Source organism: Hypanus sabinus, unplaced genomic scaffold (genome assembly GCF_030144855.1).
Source record: "Hypanus sabinus isolate sHypSab1 unplaced genomic scaffold, sHypSab1.hap1 scaffold_118, whole genome shotgun sequence".
Classification (NCBI taxonomy): Eukaryota; Metazoa; Chordata; class Chondrichthyes; order Myliobatiformes; family Dasyatidae; genus Hypanus; species Hypanus sabinus.
The window spans coordinates 436,902-444,110 of NW_026779240.1; the positions used below are offsets into that span (position 1 = coordinate 436,902).

Below are 7,209 nucleotides of genomic sequence, written 5' to 3' on the forward strand. Positions count from 1 at the left end.
AGCTTTGAAATGTGCATCCCCTGGCCTTTCCTAACCACGACTGTAAACACGCCATAGCCCTCACAAGCTCATAAAGGTCTGAGACATTGGTAAAGGTTATCTGAGATCTCAAATCTCTTGGGGTGCCCAAGCTTTTGCTTGGTGATCCTTTTATTTTCTTTCACTCTAAAATCGTACAAAACGAAAATAATACACTAATCTTGCTTAAAATGCAGAAAAAAAAGAATGTTTCACCTTTAACTTTATGACTTTTGGAGTTCAGTTCATCTTCTACTCACTGAACTATTCACAGTAGCAGAAACTTTGACCAGGGCTGCCCGAACATTTGCATGTCACTGTACAGGAGGCCGTGGGAAAGAGGCACAGGATCCGGACCGAAGAAGCACAAAACCTCAAATGTTGCCATGGAATTTTACATGCAAACTCGTGACTGCTGAGCAGGACAAATTACCACTGTCAATACACCATCCATCTGTTCATTAACGTCCAATGGCGAGGTTTTATTTTCGAACTGTACTCCATTGATATCCCAGTATACATTTTCAGTGATCACTTTTCAGTGGCATACATTTCAAACATTTTACATCACTGTGGGGATCCTGGAGTAAAGCATCATTACGTTGCCGAAATGTTAAATAATATAATTGTGGTCGGTTTGATTATAATGACCGTCCATAAGGTTTTAATAAGGTGATAGAGTTAAGAGTGTAACCTGGGAATATTGGGAGTTATTTCAGAGTAACTCTACACGGGCTGCGCGTTGAGTCAGGGGCAGAGCGTATTCCGAGATAAGTATTTATTCCTGATGTTCACGTTGCGGGAGAACCTCTACGGCCAGTTACTGACCCTTATGCAGGGGCGGAATATTTCGCCCATGTTTGAATTTTACATGGAATCACAACAACTTCGACATATTGAAAAGGACTGTGATCCCAACTATGTACCGATATGTGATCTCCCACCGTCACCTCGTCTCAAAACTAAACAGTACCCGGTTTTCCTGTTTTACATCACCGTCATTGTACAGGAAGGTTTTAACCATACTTTTCCACATTCCCGCAGAACCACGATGTCAGCGTTGTGATCAGTCCTTCCTCCTTCCTCCTTGGTCCTTTAACTGGACTGGAATGTGCGATACCAGTGGTAAGATATTTGGCTTCTGTCTGCGCTGCAATATCATCGGAAGATCGCAGATTCGAGACCTGAAAACTTTAGGTGCTGATGTTACCAACTGTTTCCACCGCGGCTTAAACTGTACGAAGCACCAATATTTGAGCGGTTGACGTGGGGTGGCTGTGGTGCTGCTCGCGACAGAGAAAACAAGGAGAAGCAGAGTGACTAAATGTGTGTGTGTGTGTGTGTGTGTGTGTGTGTGTGTGTGTGTGTGTGTGTGTGTGTGTGTGTGTGTGTGTGTGTGTATTTGAGTGTGCGTGTGTGTGAGAGAGGGAGAGATACAGAGAGAGATGGGGTGAGGCAGACTGAAAAGGTGGAACCTAGAATACTGTGGTGGAGAATTTGAACAGCGAGTATGTATGGTGAGACTAGGAAAGCGTGGAAAACAGGGGGGAGGAAAAAGAAAGCGATTTCATATTTTAAAGTAGGTTTGAAATTTTGCAGCACACGGTTATTCTTCCCGATGTTTGTCTGGATGGGAACATTTGAGATGTGAGCTCCGTTGAAACCACAATGCATCCTCATGCGACAATACATGATAATAGGGTTGAAGGCTGATTCTCCCGTTACGCAGTGTTCGTTATCCACGAACTTCCTTAGGTTTAAATCCATTTATGTTCTCCTGTAGATTATATATAAGTTCTATTAATTCTTCTTTATTTAATTTATCTTTGCCAGGTTTGAAAAACAATGCGCTTTGCTAGAAAAGCGAATGTTCATTATATTTACACCTGGATGCTCATGACAATACACTTGAGCACAAAATGAAAAGTTGAGTCTCAAGTTCATTTGAAGCACTGAAGCCCAAACAATGTTTCTGCGCGGGATTGAACTGGGGACCTTTCGCGTGTGAAGCGAATGTGATAACCACTACACCACAGAAACCGTGCAAAGCGCTCAATGCTTTGCGCTCTTGAGCAATGACCCGAAGCACCCCCTTCCCGCCCTGCTCTGAAATGCAGCAATAAGAACAAAACATTGCCCTTTTTTCCTTCCCGTTTTCAGTAACACGTATTAAGTAGGTTAGGACTTTATTTGATTGAGCGTAGAAGAATGAAGGGAGACTTGATAGAGGTATCTAAAATTATGATGGGTATAGATAGAGTGAATGCAAGCAGGCTTTTTACACTGAGGCCAGTGGAGAAAAAAATCAGAGGACATCGGTTAAGGGCGACAGTTTAAAGGGAACATTGGGGGGGGGGGGGTTTCACACAAAGAGTGGTGGGAGTGTGGAATGAGCTGCCAGATGAAGTAGTAAATACAGGCTCACTTTTAACATTTAATTAAAACTTGGATAGGTACATGGATGCGAGGTCTATGGAGTGATATGGGCCAGGTGTAGGTCAGTGGGACAAGGCAGAAAAATGGTTCAGCACCGCCAAGAAGGGTCAAAAGACCTGTTTTTGTGCTGTGATGTTCGATGGTTCTCTGGTTATGCGCCATATACAGAGATATGCATTAACAACTTCCTGTGGGGTGTTGGTTAAGGCGCGACATGTGACAGTTAACTGAAATGTGTTGTATTAATAGGCAAGGAATTAAAACATCTTCTGTACTCTAGCTTCCAGTAGTCTCCACAGGGTGGCGCTCGGGCTCACGTGCTAAATTTAACAATGCTTTCAGCTTTCTTACCCTGTCTGCCTCGTCCGTTCTCTTCACCTCAGATTACAAATTAAATGAAGGAAGTGAGTGAACCACGTGCCGATACGTTTATATACAACAGGACGCGTTACAAGCCAGGGTTACTTGTGAGATGATGCCAGCTGTATAGTAACGAATCACGGCTAATCATCCCACCGAGTCCGCACGGACACCAGACACACCGTCACACTGATATTTCATTAATGGTCACGGTCCAATCTGTTCCGTGGGATCGCAACCAGACCAAAACATCATCGGCCAATTAAACAACCTATTGTGAAGGAAAATTATTTTGGTAACAACAGCCTTCAGGAACGGAGCGGCATGTCGATCAGCTCTGAGGTCGCAGTACAGTGATCTTTCTCCAGCCGGAAGGACGTCAGCAGAAACGACGGAGCTGTCGTCTCTTTAACAGAGGCTTGCTGAACTCCGGATACGTGAGAATTGTTTTATAAATCGGTACAGGCGAATTCAGATTCATGCTGATAAAGGGGGAGAGAGATATCAGCATCTCCATACCATTTGTACCTATTGAGGCTACGATTAATATCTCTTTTTTTTCGCAGGTGCCTGAAACAATTCGCCGATGCAAGTAAATATTGAGTTTAATTGACAACACAACGAACCAAGATGAGGTGTAATTAGAGGGTTTCTGACGCATAGTTTTAGGAAAGGTAGAGATCTTTGCTTCAGCATTTGGTTAATTGAACTAAGAAGACAGGAATGTGGGGGACATTTCTGCCTTAATTCAGCAAAGGAACCATCTGCTCGGACACTTTCAACAACGGGAAGTGAGGCTGCGCGTGTTGAACTAAAGAACCAAACAGGCAGATTGTTTGTAGCCCTGCGAGCAAATGCCTTTTAGTGAATGAGGGAGGATCTCTTGCAACGTTTGTAAACTTACACTCTCTTGCTCAGATCACACTCAAAGGTGCATCGATTCGCAGTTAAATACAAATAACAATCTCAGAAGCACATAAACAAATGTAACATTTTAGTGGAATGCTCAGCTTCAGAGACGCTTAGTCACTCGGGCACTGCAAGCATTAAAAATCACGAGTGCTCTAGGTGAGAGTCGAACTCACAGCCTCGGCATTTCTCCGCCGTGTACTGCCATATAAGTACCGCGCGCTAACCGATTGCGCCACCAGAGCCCAGTGCTGCAAAGGCGTGTTTTTACATAAGGAAAGAAAATTTAGGAAAAAATTACAGATATAGAGCCTAAAAACATACAGCACGTGAAAAGGCCGTTCGGCCACAATGTATTGCCATACTAGCTAAAAAGCAAATCAAAGGCACTCAAACTCTAATCCCTCCTTCCACACTGTCCATATCCCTCAACCTTCCTTACATCCATGTGCATATCGAGTCAGCAAATGTGCACATCAAATACCACCTATAAATTTGCTGATAATGCAAACATTGTTGGTCGAATCTCAGATGGAGTCGAGACAGCGAACGGGGGCGAGATATGTCAACTAGTTGAGTGGTGTCGCAGCGACAACCTTGCAATGAATGTCAGTAAGACGAAAGAGCTCATTGTGTACTTCAGGAAGGAGAGAGATACCAATCATAGAGGGATCAGAAGTGGAGAGAGGGAGCAGTTTTTCAGGTTCCTTGGTGTTAAGATCTCTGAGGACTTAACCTGGTCCCGTCATATCGATGCAGTTATAAAGAAGGCAAGACAGCGGCTATCCAGTACTTCATTAGGAGATTAATGAATGAACTCAAAAAACTGCTGGAGAACATTCTGACAGGCTGCATCATTGTCTGGTATGGTGGGGGGGGGGGAGGTGTTACTACGATACCGGAAGGGAAGATGGGGAGATGGGGAGCCTTATGATCATGCGGATGTAAGCAGAGAGCTATGGATGGTGGAGAACAAGTGAGCACTCGGTACTCAGTAGGCGAACTTTTCATGAGCAATGGTGGCAGGCGACAATTACAGTCTGAGTATTAAAGGAACAGCGGCATCTCACCATTCTCCGGCGGAAAGCAGAGACGAGACTTGGATGGCAGTGTCGCAAGGATTGGGCGGTGGAACGAACCCAGGTGCTGAAAACGGGCGCGGAGGCCGAGTCGGGAGGCGATACCGTCGTAGCGAGCGTGGAATGGGTGCCAAGGAACTTTACCCGGAGTCTTGGTTTCAGTACAGAATTCAGAAACGATGCTAGACTTAGAACTGATCGTCCTAAGAGCCATGGGGTGAGGTTACTCGTGCACGGGTCGACCAACGAACTGGCAGCTCCGAGTTGTGATCACAGGGTTTTTAAACTGCATTTGCTGATGGAAAGCAGGTGTTTGTAGTTAGTCGAACCTGGAAATGATTGGTAACTAAACGAGGTGATTAAGGCACAATTCCTGAACCAAGTGCTGGAAGGGACTATGACAGGCAGCCTTTGTTATGTTGGAAAATGACACTGGAGCTCTTCCTAGTTGGGAACTGATCGGTACTTGAAGTTAATCTTCATCCGCTCTTGAATCTTTCTTTGTACGCTGTTACTCTGTATGTCCAGACGCTGAAAACTTGAATTCTCATTATAGTTGATTTTCTGCTCGCAGTGGTTCAATTTCTCAGCCAGATCATGTGAACCTTGACTTACCCTTTGTACTGTAGGTCCCTCCAATAATATATCATCAATGCCGTTACATCTGGGGCACCAAGTGAGAGATTGCTAGTTACCGACCCGCTGGCTAATGGATCATGACATTCAGTCTGCCTTGTTAAATCGGTTCAGTAAGACTGAGAAAATAATCATTTCCAAACTCCACAAGTGTTTCTCATTGATAATCTGCTTCTGAATTCCACTCCATCAAATTCGCAATATTGACACAGCAGCATATAGTTAGAGGGACAAACAGACAAAAACAGACAGCAGAGGACAGGGAGCCAGACAGACGAATAGATAGATAGATAGATAGATAGATAGAGAGATAGATAAATAGATTGATAGATAGATAGATAGATAGATAGATAGATAGATAGATAGATAGATAGATAGATAGATAGATAGATAGATAGATAGATAGATAGATAGATAGATAGATAGATGGATGGATGGATAGATAGATAGAAAGAAAGAAAGATAGATAGATAGATAGATAGATAGATAGATAGATAGATAGATAGATAGATAGATAGATAGATAGATAGATAGATAGATAGATAGATAGATAGATAGATAGATAGATAGATAGATAGATAGATAGATAGATAGATAGATAGATAGATAGATAGATAGATAGATAGATAGATAGAAAGAAACACAGAGACAGTTATCAGTTTTTGCTCACAGTGTGGATAAAGGGGTGACCGGTGGAACGCTATCGATGTGTTCAACCCTGGCCTGGGTTGAGAGCGTTACCGTGGAAGATTGGCATTCTGCTTCCTGTGGTCACGAGTAGGTGATTTTTAAATAAGTTTCGGGAACAGGAGGACGACGTGGAGGATCGGCATCGCCATTGGAAGACAAACCAACACTCCAACTCTCTCTCTCCAACTCTACTCAAACCAGATTCCAGAACTAAACTGATTACTTACCATCCCACCGTGAGACTGTATCACCCGATAACCTGAGCTGGGGAAGATTGGGAACCTTATTCACACACACACACACAAATATATATATAGCCCACTCATCCCAGAGAAGGAAATGGCCGAGGGATCAGAGGGCTGTCATGTTACAAAGTGTGTTGAAGGGAAAGGCTCAGCAGGCGTATTCTGCCCTAACACTTGAACAGTCAAAGAATTATGATACAGTGAAACACGGAGTGCTTAATGTCCATGAGTTGGTTCCGGAGGCATATAAACAAATTTCAGAGATTTAACGAAGTCCGGGAGCCAAACTTATATGGAGTTTGCCCATGAGAAACAGGTGTACCTCAAGGGCTGGTATAGCTCGAGGGGGTAACTGAAGGTTTGGGCAGCTTGAAAGAGCTGGTTGTGACTGAAGACTTTAAGAGGTGTGTTCCCGATGATGTAAGGGCATACCGAGATGGAAAGGATGCCACTACCTTGATTTACTCCGGATGGGAGTTTCCCAGAGAGTAACTGGGAGGGTCGGGGGAACCTGGAATTTGAAACTGCGACTGGTATTGAAAGCTTAGAAGAGGCAGCTGTCCCGATTGCTGTATTCAGTTTGTTGATGCACCTGTGAATTTCCAGGGTGTTGAACCTTGTGTTAAAACTCAGTTAAGGTCTGAGGTGTCTGACTCGGTTAAAAAGGAATGCAGTATTTTTGAGCCAGATGGACTTGGTTCGGTAAATAAAGGGTTAAACTTGGTGCCAGTGGAAATTGAGGATTTTCAGTTATTTGTGTTAGACGGTGTTCTAAAAGTTGGTGATGAGTTGAAAGTTGGTGATGTGAATCTTAATAGAAATATGTAGAAAGAAGC

At 43.7% G+C, this 7,209-nt stretch overlaps 2 non-coding genes across 2 annotated transcripts; both read right to left on the reverse strand.

Moving 5' to 3' along the window:
• Positions 1 to 1,985: 1,985 nt before the first annotated feature.
• On the reverse strand, positions 1,986 to 2,058 carry trnav-cac (transfer RNA valine (anticodon CAC)). The gene has a single exon. It is a non-coding gene; the product is annotated as a tRNA-Val (tRNA).
• Positions 2,059 to 3,874: 1,816 nt separating this feature from the next.
• Positions 3,875 to 3,968, reverse strand: trnai-uau (transfer RNA isoleucine (anticodon UAU)). Its single transcript has 2 exons — positions 3,931 to 3,968; positions 3,875 to 3,910 (listed from the first exon to the last, which is right to left on the reverse strand). It is a non-coding gene; the product is annotated as a tRNA-Ile (tRNA).
• Positions 3,969 to 7,209: the final 3,241 nt, after the last annotated feature.